The following is a 15,187-nucleotide window of genomic DNA, read 5'->3' as shown; positions in this document are numbered from 1 at the left end:
TCGAAGATGTTCATCTTATTTAGAAATTTATCAATGGATTTTAATTCGCCCAAGAGTTTTATAACTTCCTAGTGATGTTGATTTCTTGCAGCTATTTCCTCTTTGTATAATTCTATTAGGTGTACAAATAAGTTTCCGCCGTTTTTTATCAAAAATTAAGCATTTATTGTGAAAGAACGATACATATTGTTTTATTGAAAGTATTGTCCATCGCTAGCCACTACTTTTTCCCACCTTTCTGATAGCATACGGATACTGCATCGGAAGAACGCTTCATCTTTTGAGGCTATCCAATTATCGATCCAATTTTTAATATCTTCATATGATGTGAAGTGCTGCTCAGACAGGCCATGCGCCATCGATCGAAATAGATGGTAGGGACAATGTCTGATGAATACGGCGGATGGGGTAGAACTTCCCAATTGAATGTTTCCATGTAGATTTTGATCGGCGCCGCAACATGTGATCGAGCATTATCATGCAGGAGAATAATTTTGTTATGCCTGGAGTAGTAGTGAGCGCATTTTTCCTTGAGTGCTCGACTCAATCTCATCAATTGTGTTCGGTAGAGAGCCCCAGTAATGGTTTCGTTCGGTTTGAGCAACTCATAATACACGACACCAAGCTGATCTCACCAAATACAAAACATGAGTTTTTTTCCATGAATATTCGGCTTGGCTGTCGATGTTGAAGCATGGCCAGGTGATCCCCATGATTTCCTCTTCTTTGGATTATTGTAGTGGATCCATTTTTCACCAGTGACTATACGATGTAAAAAACCTTTTCGTTTATGCCTGACAAGCAGCATTTTACATATGGAAAATCGGCGTTCAACGTTTCTCGATTTCAGTTCATATGGAACCCAATTCCCTTGCTTTTGAATCATTCCCAATGATTTCAAACGATGTGAAATTGCTTGTTGAATCGCTCCTAATGTAAGTGCAAGTTCTTTTTGCGTTTGGCACGAATCTTCATTCAATAATGCTTCCAATTCCGTGTCTTCGTATACTTTCGGCCTTCCGCTACGTTCTTTGTCTTCGACATCAAATTCACTGTTCTTAAATTTTTGAAACCATTCACAACTTCTCTCACTTAAGGCAGCCTTACCATATGCTTCTACAAACAATCGATGAGCCTCAGCTGCAGATTTCTTCAAATTAAAGAAAATCAAAAGTTTCCGCAAATGACGCTTATTCGGCTCAAAACTCGGCATTTTTGCACAAAAAAAATATATGATGCTGATACAAAATCGCTAGTATTTCAAGGTTATGTTGTTGACAGATGTCCAACCTTACGATATAATGTTTTACATCAGACAATTTTAACCATAGTTGCTAGTGGCGCCGTCAAACGGCGAAAACTTATTTGTACACCTAATAATTTCTCTTCTTTTAGTGCCAGAGCTCTTATTTTGAAATCTTCGGAAGTACAAGTTTTCTTTTCTAATAGTGAAATCATTGCCTGATTAGTTGCTATTTTTTCCAGAATGGGTTTTTCCTTTAGAAGGCTTTCCTAAAATATTATATAAAGCTATATGTACGGATCGCAGCTACTTATTCAACATGATGTAATAAACGAAAATTACGTACTTATGATTGTACTAATGTGGCGCTTTGTTGAATCTACTTCTGTATACGATTAGACACAGTAATTCTCTTCTTTGGTGTAGAACATTCCTGAACGAGCAAAAGTTTAAATTTACAATTAAATACAAATAGTTTAAAAATTAAATAGTTTGCTAAAAGTGCACGCGAAGGTCCAACTATTGCGATTCATAATTAGAAGATATACATAAAATATCTTCACTTACGCCTACTTCTAATCCATCAATTGAAGCATTGTAATAAGAACTTATCATTAATCCTTCAGCAATATTTTCGGATTTCTTGCATTAAAATATTGAGTAATTAGTCAATGTATAAATAATAATTAATCAGATTTTTAGTAATGTGCGTTTGGGACAGCAAATTACTTATACAATCAATTTCCTCGACACTTCATGTCTCGAATTTGTAAACGACTGAATATTTATACAGTACAATAAAAAACCAATTTTGTTATGCTTTTTGGCGCAACAATGAGAATTTATTCGATTTGCCTTAAGGATTAGAACCCACAAGAAGCGCTGAGGAAAGCACATGAAAGACGACGAGTAAAACACACTTCATTACTTTTAACAATTTTATTATAAAGATTTCCTCCTTTTTATTACTGATTTGAAACAATTTTCCCTTTAACAATATTATTTTAACTTTTCGTTAGCGATTATGGTTACTCGTGTTATTATGATTACTTTTTTCCAGTGGTTCAAAGTTATCTCCGAAACCTTCCTCGGGTCTTCCCAATCCAGTGGCATCTGGAGACATGAATTCTAACAAATCGTCTTCTAGACGAATAGTTTGCAACTTTTTTTGAAATTCTGTGCTACTTACGTAACTTTTGCCTACTATTTTTTTAAAGACATTACTTTTTCAATCCCTCCAAGTCTTGAACAAGTATACAACTTTAATATAAGAAATTTAATCTAAACAATTCTATATTTAATAAACATAATAAAAACTGTGTTTTCCAGCAAGAGACATAGAAAAATACAATGTAACACAGTAAATTGTTTCATCCTTGTTTAACATTAACAAACAACAAGGATGAAATGATTTATTGTGTTACACTGTGTTGAAAAAATATCCTGAGATAGTCAACTCTGTGGAATATTTACTTTCATCATTCCTTTATGGTCTACAACCTGCAGAATTCACTTTTTCAGTTAACTGTGTCCATAATTGTTCCTTAAAAGCAATAAACTAATATTGATAAATCAATATAAAGATTATGCGTTTCGCGGATTTTCTATGTGTCCAGATCCATTCTTGGAATGCCAACGTTTCGTAAACTTTGCAATCCACTTCATTAGGCCGAGAAGCAGTCTGATACTGCAAGGTTTACGAAACATTAGTATTCCAAAAATAGATCTGAACACGGAGAAAACTCGCGAAACGCATAATTTTTATATAAATGGCATTCGTGAAAATCTCAAGAATATTATTGATAAATCAAGTTATAGCAAATTATTTTCTTCTATTGTATTATTTAAAGGAACATAAATTGATTAAATAAATTTTATAGAACTTACTACTAGGGATACACCGGATCATAAAATTACCGGATATCCGGATAGAATGTAACATCGGATATCCGGTACCCGCTCGGATATCTGACAAGATTTTTTCGAGTCAGATTTTCGACCGGATTCGGAGAAAGTGTTCTCTAAAAAAAACTTATAAAGAAAAAGTTAGTAATTTTGCAACAATTTATAACATTACAACATCATAAATATGGATATTTATTTCTAGAACATTTATATAAGAAAAAATAATTTAATGATATCAAATTCAACCGGATGTATTCCCGAATACTAATATCCGGTCGGATAGTAAAAAAGTGCTGGATAATATCGGATACTTTCCGGATACTCGGTGCATCCTTACTTATTACATGATTTCTACTTTCTCCCTTCGATTGTATTCGTTCTCAGCCTAAATCTGGATTTGATCTCATGAATTCTAAAATAATTTTTTTTTTGTTTGTCTGATACGTTCATAATTTTTATTTATATTTTTTCTTACAAGCACCAAAGCAAATAATCTAACACAATCCGTCATGTATAATTCGTCGAAAGGATAGATTAATTAGGGTACAGTCTCGGACAAAACTATTTTCCCCACATTTTTTATTTAGTGATGTCGCATTTTCACTTGATAGTTACACAATTGGGTGAATATTTTCACGTGAGATGAAAATGTGAGAAGTGAACCATCTCACCTAAATTAGACAATCGATACCCAGGATGCTAAGGAAACTTCGGCAAGCGGGGGTACCCTATTATTGAATCCTTCGATCCAATATTCCTGCAGGAGGTGGTGGATAACCTGTTCTCAACTAAGGAGGAATGTGTCCCTCCCTATATAGGCCCATCTTCTGATGTGACCGAATCTTTCTCAGTTCTTTGTCCGAAAATCGGTCCCTTATCATTGATGTCTACGGTCGCCACGTCTTTTGACCTCCAAAGACGAAGGTGCTCGCTTCCCCTTTCGTCTCGTGCTGACGCAGCGTCTTTCGTTGTCCTCGCCGTTGGCTACTTGTTCACTCACCGCATTAGCATTAAGGGAAAGGTGCCGCAATAATTAAGTCACTCGATTTATATTCAACACAACAACTGTATCTCGTAAAACAAGTACATGTATTAGTCTCGCACTATCAGTCGGTTAACGAAGTACGTTCGGCTTGCGATGCTCTTTACAATGAGAGTTTCGTTACGCCTCGCTTATTTCTACAGTTCATCTCACATCAAGCTTCGTCTCGCTTGGTCTCGCATACGGTCTCAGATTATTGAATTACGATAGCTTCTTCACGTTTCGCATTAACTTTCTCGCGCTTCGCGCCCGTGACTATATTATCCTATCTCTCGACATATATCGCCTATCAGAAGGTGATTCCTCTTTACGTCTATTCGCTTCTACGGTCGAATCAAGACTTCCTTACTCTTCTATGTTTCGACGGAGACTCTTTTTGTGCTCGCTCGCCGCTATGCTACCATCAGCGCGCTCCCCACTCTCGTCACGCTCCTCACTCAGAGTCCGTGCTCTGAGCGCTCGTTTCGCCTTCAGCGCTCGATGCGCTTACTTCGCCGCACATACTTGCAACTAACATTCGTCCCTATAATTAATTTATATATTTATACTAACTAGTGCATCCTTTCTTTATCAGGTACGTCCCGCCACATATTCTCGGAGTCGCTGTGGTTTTACTCCTCCAATGGATTTAGGTAAGTATATTGATCGTAATTCGATCTATCGGATGTGTGCTTTGACAGCTATGGTGACCCTTAAGTGCACCCCGATGTTAGAGAGAAAAACTTTATGAAAAAGAAAAAACTCTCCGATATTCCTTTAAGCAACTCCTCTTATTAAGCCCTGCGTCGGATATTTCGTGCCTACGCTATTCTTTCCATGTGGAAACGCGTTTCTGGTCCCGCTGAAGGATATTCAGAATTGGCCTCCGTTGTTGCTTCGGGTATTGGTTGCTTGACGTATTATCGTGGCACATTCGAAATACTCCCTTATACACGAAACAATTTTTTCGGGGTATGGCGCGGGAGTTTTCGGAATCCGGCTCCATTATTTTCCAAAGTTCCTCTGGTCTAGAGACATTACGGTGGAATTCCCGAAAAACCGCGCCCCCTTCTGCCCGAAATAGTATTTTCGATAGTTGGCATGGGAAATCCCAAAATTCGGCTCCATAGTTTCCTGCGACTCTCCATATCATGGAGATTTACGATGGCGGATCTCCGATCAGATCCTTCGTTCGCCTACAATATCGGTTTTTTAGTTACCGGTGCACTTACTCTTATTATTATTACGGTGATCCCCGTATTTCTCGCTACGCTCCTAGTGCCCCCGTTTGTGCCAATGCACATACATTCATTTGTATGTTAATACTAATTCTCGCGCGATTAGTAAGGTTAGGATACCGTTTGCCATTATACGCAATTACGCTATCTATACTAGTGCCAAATAAAGAAATATTTACAATAACGAGAAAATAAAGAAATATCTACCATCTAACGTAATTAACGCAACTCATATAAACTTTATATGAGTACCGTTGGCCATTTCGACCAATAGAAACTTTAAACGAAATTTCTTTAAAACTCTATGCTAGTATTAATTCTATCGCCTCGTTCCTCAGCTGGATACAGGCGTTCCACTTCAAATCCCAGAGCATGCAGGCGGCTCTTAGCTTCCGACTCTTAGCATTCGCCTCCCTAAGTCCTACAGAATCTGAAAGATGCTGTGGGACTACTCCCTTTGCTCCGGCTTCATAGTCCCTGCAGGGAGTTCCCGCTATTCCCTGGTTGCGAAGCGTCCTTTCTTGCTTCGTAATTGCTTCTTACGGCTCCTGGGCCCATCGCGTTTTCGCCTCTGAGCCTGCTTCTGGCGCTTTTTCTGCTCCTCGTTTTCTGGCCTTCTACATGTCCTCCAACACCATAGTATAAACGGTCAGGGGCCGTCTCTCTCTCTCTCTCTCTCTCTCTCTCTCTCTCTCTCTCTCTCTCTCTCTCTCTCTCTCTCTCTCTCTCTCTCTCTCTCTCTCCGGTGCCGTTCTCCTTCTCGGATGACACGCTAACAAAATTAGTGCGTCTCTTAACAACTGCCTCCGACATCGATAGTGGGCTATCCCATGGATTCTCCCTAGCTGTGCCCTCAAGTGATCTTTCCCATTCAAACCTGGCTTGGATCTGTTTCGGATCCATTAATTTTGCTTCTTTATATGTTCGCCTCCTATTGGACTTTCGAACAATCGCCCTACTCAGCGAGTTATCGGAATCTATCTCGAACTCTATGCCCTCTTGAATCATGTCTAGAGGATCCTGTCCTCGTATCTCGCCTCCGAGCCCGGACCTGCGACTGCCTCCATTGAGCTGCTCGCCTGAGTTGTCTCCTCCTCATCCATCTCGTCCATTAGGATCAATATCTCCGTGGGAACAAGCTCGTTTCTATTGGATAGCTCTTCGTCACACAATTCCGACGCCGCCTCCCCTAATTGGTCTTGCGAGCTATCGCGGAGTGTTATTGGCGTGTCACTCAGGGGCGCCCTGGCGTGACTCCCCTGAGATCATTGGATCCGCCGATTCCCGCATCACAGATCTGTTTGCGATCTCGTGGCACTCATCACTGACCCACGTCTCGGCATTGCACACTCTCCTCTATTACACGCGTTCGGCTTTGCACTACGCGCCCGCCGGTGTACTGTAATTCAATTTGCAGTCCTCTGTGCTCGCGCACTTCCTCATTATACGCTCCCAATTACTTGTTCCAGTATTTGATCGGTATCTTCCACAATTATTGGTACAATCCGTGGTCAATCCCGCCGGCCTCTCCTGAGTGTACTCCTGTACGCTCGCGACTGCTCTCCGCAACCGTTCCGTCGAGATCGTCGACTCCTCCATCGACCTTCTTCGGCTCCTGTTCGCCTTCCTCCTTTGGAGATTCTCCAAAATCGCCTCGGCCTGCTGCAAACACCGCACTCGCGTCCAATATTGCTGGCTTTCTTTCACCTCTCTCAATTTCGGCCGCAATCTGCGCCTCTCGGTCCGCGATTGACTCCATGTCACCGGTTATTGTTCTTGATCGCGATACTCCGCGTTCGTTTCGCATTGATTTCGTCCGTAACGGATGGTTTGTTTTTCACTGCTCTCTTCTCGCGCACTATGTATCCCGTTTCCTTTTCCTCGCTCTATTGCTCTATCACGCCGCCAATTGCTGCTATTTGTATCGTACAGTATTTGTTGTACTCGCTTCACACTAGTACTCTGCTCCGTAATGATATCTGGTCGATACTAATCTTCTCTCTTGCCGTCGCTGCTCATCGCAGGTGAGTTTTCCCCTCACTAAACTTGGTGGCATTGTTTCGCGAGCTCTTTCTCCCTTCGCTGCGCCCCCTCGCTCTCATTATGGTCTCACCACGGCAACATGCAGTTAAATTACTGCGAAGTCGCGCGTCATTTGAATTCATGGAGTTTACAAAATCCAGCCATCTCCATCGTTCCATACTTTCAACTGGACATTTCGCCTCTACTTTTGATTGATAGTTTCTTCCGAATCGAACTTGGGTTCTCTTCTCTTGGATCCGTTTCACTTTTCCTCTTGTATGTCTCGAATGAATTCGTTCCAGAACAATCTTCCTGTTGTGCCTGTGGGAATATTATTCTCGCCGCTACAGGTCGTTTCATTATCAACCTCCATTTTGGATTCGCCTCCATTTTCATTGCTGTCAGTATTGCTATCGATTACGTAATTACGCTTCGCGATCCTTCGTCGTCTTAGTAATTTTCGAGTTTTGATTAACTTTTCTCATTGGTCACTCCATCTCCGGGCTTTCCTCAGCTTTCGATTGGAGGTTAATTTTTCCTCCTTTAGACGTTTCCATTACAGTGGTTTGCGCCTTTTCCTATATTTCCTGAACGGTTGTGCTATCACAATTTGGTCTTGAGCATTCAATCCGGTTCCTCACCCCAAGTTTGGTCCACCATATTGGATTTTCGAAATTGCTCGTATCTCCTGAACCGCTTGAGATATAATTCCAAGAAATTCCGCTTCGGCCATTCGCTTTAATCTGCCTCTGAGATGTGTTTCCGCTATTTTGGTCATTTGTTTACTTTTTTCAATTTGCGATATCTCCGCCATCTTTAGAGATATCAAGTCAGTTCCAACGTCATTCTTCTTCTCTTTTGCTATAGTTTCCAGCTGCCTACAATTTGATTCTGTGTTCGCCATTTTGTTCGCCATTTTTGCGAATTTCGGCAATCTGCTTCCGCCATTTTGTTCCTTTGCGTCCATGTTTACTATATTACCATCATTTTCCTTATTCTCCATCTTATAGATCATTAAAATTCGTGTTTTATTCTCTTTGATATGACGATTTTCATTACGCACCATCCTATCAGGCGCATTTTGATCCTGAAATCTCCTTTGCTGCATCTCGCTATTTACTTCTTGTGGTTTGTTTGTCGCCTTGTAATATCGATTCTGAGACGTGTCCTTGCCTGCGCCTCTTGCTTCTTTTCGCTCGATTCGCTTCTTCTCCTGTATCTATCGTCAGATAGAGTCTCATCCCGCGTTCCACCTGCCTCCATCTGGCACCGTAATTCGCTTCGTAACTTCGTGGATTCCATATCTCTCCACTTGTCTGTCATATGTTATCTTCATATCTGGAATAGTCATAACGCTTGTTTGGATCCTTAACTCCGCTCGACTTAAACTCGTGCTTCCTTTTTTCATCTCATTATCGCTTCGTTTAGCCTCTTTGTATCTTACGCGCCTGACTTCTTCCACTCTCGATGCTATTCAGAAGCTTCTAAATCCTTTACTAAATCCTTGAGGTTGCTCACCGTCGCCCTTATCTCGCGTGAAACCTCTACTTGATAATGTCCCTTTATCGCCCTGATCTCGTGTTCACTCATCGGCGGGAATAACTTAGCCTGTCGCGCGTACTCCAGCACATAGTCAGCCATACTAACTCCTCTTTCGAGTCTGTATCTCCTCATATATATCTTCTGTCTAAACCTTGCTTGCTCTTCTTCGTTCTAGAAATACTCTAGGAACATGCTTCTTCATATGTTTCTGGCTCGTTCAGTTCAAACTATACTGCTACGTTATCCCTCAACGCTCGTTCGAAATAGTGGAGTCTGTCTCGCTCCTCCACTCCCTCGTAATCGGCTATCCTTTCGAATCGGTTGACGAATCTCATTAAGTTTTGATTATTCCGTCGTCCAACAAAGCTCAAATCTTTAAACGGGTTTTTTAACCATCCTCCTCTCGGAAGTTTGATCTTCAACAATCTATCTTCGTCGCTCGACTTCTTGTCCTCCTGGACTCACTCCTGATGCCTTTCAATTTCGCGATTCTCTTTCTCATCGCTGTCTACATTGACAAGTGTCTCCTTCCCTCTCTCTGATTAAATTCGTGGATTTTCCATCGTAGATTCGTCATTTCGTTACACGCCTCTTGACGGCGTAATCTCGCTTCCATAGCGGACAAACATTCCATAATCGCGTCAACGGCTTTTGTCGAGAGATTATTCTCGCACTTGCTAACATGTGGTGCCTCTTATCGTGACCTCTCATTTTCGGCTCGCCTCTTGCATTTATCTATCATCCGCTCGAATTGCTCCATTCTGCTTATAACCGTGATTAATGCTTTATCCATGCTCATTGTACTGTCTCCAACCATCGTTATTTCTCCCGGATAGGTCGATTGTTCCGCGTCGATCCGCTCCAGCGATGTATCCGACACACTCATTCGCGTCGTCTACGATTCCGACACTCCCGCACTAATAGTCGTCACCGGTCTCGAAATGTTCAGGTCGGAAGCCACTTCTCTGACTTTACCGCTCCACATCTCTCCCTTCCTTTTGGGAGAATTGTGCAGACCCATTATTTTTGCACCACTCCGTATCTATTCCAATATCACTCGCGCACTTGCGATTTTCTGAACCGTAAATTTCGGCTAATTCGCCGTTCACTACCCGTTAAACTATCGCAATCGTGATTTCGCTCCGTCAATTTGACTAACTCGCCGTTGTTTGACTGTTAATCGATTGCACTGTCGATTTCACTCCGTTAATCTTAATTTACCGCTATCTTTCGAAGGATTGATTGCACTATCGATCTTGCTCCGTTAAATCGGCTAATTTACCGGTTAATTGTCTTTTACTTCATTTAATGTTCAATTTCGCTCCCGGTTTTGAATAGAAAAGTCCGTTATTATTTCACGACTCGATCATGCGTCGATCGGTTGGTTCGCAACCTTGTTTCGCGGACCTTGCTCCGTTATCGGGCTTGTTTTGCCGTGCCAAACTCCGATCACGCAACCTTTCCGTAATTTTATTATTCAGTACTATTGCTTCGATTTCCGTTGCAATGATCCGTCAACGGCTAAACTTCAAATTACTGTCCTCGATTACCGTACTTTTATGAGCGTTAATGCTTCTTAAATATCTCTAATCTCGTTTTGCGAACCATAAATTTATTGTATAGAGCGGTCTTTCCTAGGATTACTTTTTTATCGATCCTTGCTCTTTGTTCAAGAGCGAGTCAAAGCGAGATCGACAACGAAAAAATTTGAACAAAAAGACATTTGAATTACAGTTCGACTTACGCGAATTCTTGATCACGAATCGAACGCGGCGATTTCTGGGGCGGAGCGTCTCACAGGCGATTGTACTTTTTTCAGAGTATTCACTTTAATCGGAAAAAACGAAGAAGCGTTTACTTGACTGAAAAAAGACGAAGAAGAGGTGGTTGCAAATCGATTCGGCCTTTTATTCCTTTGATAGAACAAAGCCTTTCTATTTTAATTGCCTATGAGATTCTAAAAAATTATAAAACTCGAGATGACCCCCCCCCCCCATGATTCGGGTCGCGACGGTTAAGTGATACGTTATTGCCATGTGCGCCCGCCAAATCGGGAATCCTGATTGGGGTGTCGGTGTGTTACGCGTCACGCGATCGCGCGTGCGCTGTGACTAATCTGACTTCGATTGCCGTTTTGGCGGTTGGGATTTGTGTACGTACGATATGCGGGTTGATTACATTTTTTGCCTTTATTGACGAGGTGATTGTCAAGTTTGTTTTTTTTTTTTGGAAACGTTTGAAAGTTTTCTAGAAGCTTTCAATCCGCCTGTTGTACGTACCGAATCTACAAAAATTGATTTTTGAGATGCATCTTGAATATCCCGCCCGCCTTGTCACGCAGTGATGAAAGTAATGTTCATGCTCGGTAAGCGTACAGATGTCGCGCGTTCGGTTGATTATTCGGAAGATTGCGGCGCTTCAGGTGACGCAGACTGATGCTTGCGCGTGCGGCGCACGATATCGCGGAAGCCTGTGCTTACACATGATCGGAGATGTTTAAGTTTAAACTAATAAGAAAGTATTTAAGAAATATAATGACGCAGACACGGTCATGTAATCTAGCTATGATATAAATTGAAAGCATTAGCGGACAATCGTGATTACAAAGTCATGATTGCGCAATATTTGAGAACATAATTAGAATAATTTCAAAATGAAAGCTCGAAATATAATATAGTACATTGCATTAAGCGGAAAATATATTATTATCAAGAAATTGTAAAATTAGTATCATTGAAAATTGCGAAAAATAAATAAAATTACCGCGATTACATGCGACTTTGACTGAGGCGAGTACATTGAATAAGATTGCGCGGTCTTTTATAATGTGCGGTTTTACTGCTCTTGCGAGTCCGTGTGTAGAGTGGTCGAGGCAGTGAGTCCAGGCAGCATCACCAATTTGACTAGAAGTCGGATGAGACTGTTACTACTCGGGTCACACCGTCCTCTCCTGGATGCAGTTTTGTGATGTGAGCTAGAGGTCATTTACTTGGTGGTGATGTCTTTGAAAGTATGAGGCACAATAAGCCAAGCTGAGGAGCAGTACTTACCTTGCATCACTTCGAGTGTGAGGTCAAAGAATGCAGGTACTCGCGTGACCACTTTTCCCAAAAATGATCACGTATTCTTTGGAGATGCTGCCAACGAGAGAGAGAGAGCTCGTTGCCTTCTCTGTGAGCGATGGTTCTGGATTGGCTAGCAGCGGAGCTCCGATGTCCCGGAGTGAGCGCGGAGAGGTCATCGGGATCGTCAGATAACGCCAGTAAGGGCCGAGAATTCAGGCAAGCCTCTACCTGCTCATCTCCTCGTAAGTGAGAGTGTCGCCGATTACTCTTCAAAAATGGTACTTTATCGATTTTACTGCTGCTTCCTAAAGGCCTCCGAGGTGCGGAAAGTGGGTTAAAGTGCCAACGGATTCCTTCTGTGACAGCAGTATGCGTGATGCAGCTACCGTTGATGGAAGATGCTCTCGTAGCTGTCGGTCGGCGCCAATGAAATTCGTGCCACAGTCGGAGTAGATGTCCGAGCATAGTCCTCTGATGTGAATCGACGAAGTTCGGCAAGGAATGCGTCCGTTGTATAATCGGAAATGATTTCAAGATGTATCGCTTTAGAGCAGAGACACACAAAAATTGCAATGAATGCCTTGTGGGACTGGTGCCCACGTCCTCGATTCGTGCGAATGAGTATCGGCCTGGCATAGTCGATGCCGGTTTTGAGGAATGGACGTGCAGGAATTACGCGTCCTTGAGGAAGGTTGCTCATTAGCGGTTGTGGCGTGACTTCTCTCCATCTGGTGCACGTAACGCACCGATGCAGCTAATATTTCGTTATAGCTCGTCCTCGAGGAATCCAGTATCTTAGTCGCAACAGATCCAGAGTCAACTGCACTCCTCCATGGAGCGTTCGGCGGTGATACGATGATAACAAGAGGCGTGTGAGGTGTGAGTGCGGCGAAATGATCATCGGATGTCACTCGTCTGGAGAGAGAACTGCATGCTTCAGACGACCTCCGACTCTCAGCACTCCTTGTTCATCGATGAAGGGGTTCAAGATCTGTAACTGACTGCGAAGTGGCATCGGGCGCTGACGGCCTTTGCGGCAGTGACCTCGTACGCATAGTGCAGTGCCTGAACTGTTCGGATCCATCGCCCAAGTGCGGCGTCGAATTCGTCGGCTGTCAAGGTCGACTCCGGACTTCCTTCCGTCGTTGGCATTTTCCTGGATGCAGCCAACGTAGGCACCACGTGACCTTCAGGAGCTGGTGAAATGAGGAGAATCGGAGGATGAGCTCCGGTTTCGTGACAACCTTTGACATTATGGTGCGAGAGTGAACGCGTTGTTCGAGCAATTTCTCCGGAGCTTCAGATTGTCCGCTAAGCCAAGAGAGGTCTGATTACCAGAGTGGATGGTCAATGAGCTAGTGTTATCCCCCGAGAGGCGCAGTTAGTTGGGTTGTCCTTTCCGGGAACGTGACGCCATTGTCCTTCTGGAAATGCCTCCTGAATCATGGACACGCGGTTGGCCACATAATCCTAAATCTAGTACAGAGTGACCTTGGAGTCGGCCCAGAGAGTGACTGGAGCTGAGGACAGGCTTAAAACAGTACGTGTGTGTGTGCGACTAATTTTGAAAGCAAGGCGGCGGCGCACAATTCCAATCGAGGCAAGGACACCGGCTTGATTGGAGCGACCTTGCTCTTTGCCGCTAGCAAGATAACGTTAACACTATTAAAGCACTGATGACGCGAAGATACACCACCCTCGTTCGGACGCGTCGGCGAATCCATACAGCTCTACTCTCGCGTCCTTGGCGCCCGTGTTCAACCAGCGGTTGATTTGAAGCTGTTCAAGCCTTGGGACTCTAGCCTCTAGGAAACGACTCCAATGTCTGCTTGAGGGAGCGGGGCGTCCCAGTTCAGCTTCTGTAATCACGCTGATTGAAGCAGGATTTTTGCGTGGATCACCGAGCGGATGGCTGACAAATAAACTCACGGTCTCTGAAAGAACTTTCCTCTGAAATTTTTAACGATACGGCTTCGAATTGAAAAGGTGAATGTGTCGTCGACCAAGTGCCACTGCAAGCCCAACGTTGCGTGACTCTCGTGTTCCCACGACTGTGAATCCGCGAGACAGTGATCCGCAGGAATGCCGACGAGAATTTCAGGATGGTTGGCGGCCCATTTTTTCAGCGGGAACCCGCCCGCCATGCACAGCGCAGACGGAGCTCGGATTGTATCGCGATTGCCTCGTCTTTAGTGTGTGCTCTGGTCACGATGTCGTTGACGTAACAGTCGTGTCTCAATACGGCGGGCCTCGTGGAAATCTTGCGTTCTCGTCGGCGAACTGACGAAGTGTGCGGATAGCGAGAAATGGCGCGCACGACAGACCGTACTGTGTTCAATCTATACTCGCGAACCGGAGAATGCGGTTGATAACTCTCTGTCCTCGGGCGTTACAAGAATTTAGCGATATATTTTCTCAATGTCTGTCACGATCGCGTATCGGTGCCATCGCCATCGGGTTAGCACATCGGCGAGCGATGTCAACAAGTTAGCGCCGACCAACAGCTGGGAGTTTAGTGACTTACCGGACCTTGTACTCTGAGATCTGTTGAATACCACTCTGAGTTTGGTCAACGCGCTCGATTCTCGGAGCACTCCGTGAGATAGGTAGCATTTTGTTTGTGACTCCGATGACTTTGGCATTAACTCCATGTGATTCAGTTCTATTTTTTTAGAAAGGCGTGGTATAGGTGTCCGAATCGAACGTCACGTTCGCACCGTCGCTCCATGGCGGCAGCAATCGCTCGGCTGATTGGCGGGTGTCACTGAGTGCTGCTGGCGGCGCGGCAAATGGCAGTCGCAACGTACCTTCCTGTAGCTGTGCGACTGTGAGTTCGAACAAAGATTTCCTTGCATCGTTGCTCATCTGGCATGATAGACACTGAGGCAGAAGATTTCTTTTCTTGCTCCCAAAAACATTGCGAGATCAGCTCGAAGTCGACGGTGCACTGGAAGGAGCGGTGTGGAGCCACTGAGAGATTCTCGCCGCAGTCTCCCGAGAGAATCCATCTAAGCAGAGTGCACTGAGCGACGGGAGTGTGCGGATCGCCCTTTCAAAGACCTTCTTGTAAAATGATAGAGTACACTTCCGCACCGCGTAACAGCTCGATCGGCGACCGAGAATTGGGTATCAGCCAGCTGGAAACCTTCAA

Source organism: Acromyrmex echinatior, chromosome 12 (genome assembly GCF_024713525.1).
Source record: "Acromyrmex echinatior isolate Ae372 chromosome 12, ASM2471352v2, whole genome shotgun sequence".
Classification (NCBI taxonomy): domain Eukaryota; kingdom Metazoa; phylum Arthropoda; class Insecta; order Hymenoptera; family Formicidae; genus Acromyrmex; species Acromyrmex echinatior.
Note: the sequence above shows the minus strand (reverse complement) of the source record.